This window comes from Carassius auratus, unplaced genomic scaffold (assembly GCF_003368295.1).
Source record: "Carassius auratus strain Wakin unplaced genomic scaffold, ASM336829v1 scaf_tig00214963, whole genome shotgun sequence".
Taxonomy (NCBI): domain Eukaryota; kingdom Metazoa; phylum Chordata; class Actinopteri; order Cypriniformes; family Cyprinidae; genus Carassius; species Carassius auratus.
Genome location: NW_020527884.1, coordinates 373,655 through 374,535, shown reverse-complemented (window position 1 = coordinate 374,535; position 881 = coordinate 373,655).

The following is an 881-nucleotide window of genomic DNA, read 5'->3' as shown; positions in this document are numbered from 1 at the left end:
TCTCAGTGTGGAAAGTGTTTTGTGTGTAAAGCATACCTTGAGACTCACATTTTAAATGAGTCATCAGATGCCCATTTTCCACAAGTTGTTTTGACTCTTTAGGGTCTTAATAAAAAGTCTATAATATACTTTAGTTAAAATTTCTGTCAAAAACAGCCCTGTTCAGTGACTTGTTTCAGTGCAGATTCCTTTTAATGCCAATGAGCTGTGTTTGTACAAAAGGCCTGGATATTCTCAAATGTCCCGGATAATCACAACCAATCAGAGTGCTCGATGCTACCACATCATCCCGTGCTTCGGAAGAAGTGAAGGGCAGCTGTGTCTCTCATGCAAGAATGGAAAGTCCGCCAATTTTCGGACTTCTAATACTTATAAATCCACGCTGAATTGCCATTAAGTTGTGATTTATATCGGGTTACTGTGTGCGTGCATGTGGAAAAGTGAGTGTAGATTATATATATTTTCCGTGATTGAGAAATCGTCCGTTTGTTCCAGTTCATAAGAGCTGTTGATTTGCACCATTCTTACTGTATTAATCTTCTTATTTAGTATATTTCTAAGTATTCCTACGTTCTGATTCAGTACGAGATATTTATATGTATATATATTTATACTGAATCATTTGAAACTGTTCACGTGTCCAATTTGCATTAATCCACAAATTACTTAAGCTGTTAACTTTTTTAACATGACTGACACTCTCTCTGAGTCAGAATAAACCAATATCCCGGAGTAATTCATTTACTCAAACAGTACACTGACTGAACTGCTGTGAAGAGAGAACTGAAGATGAACCAAGAGCCGAGCCAGATAATGAACGAACACGCCCACTGCTGGAGCAGTTCTTGTTCTCGAGTCAAGAACCGTTTACATCGGTTTTC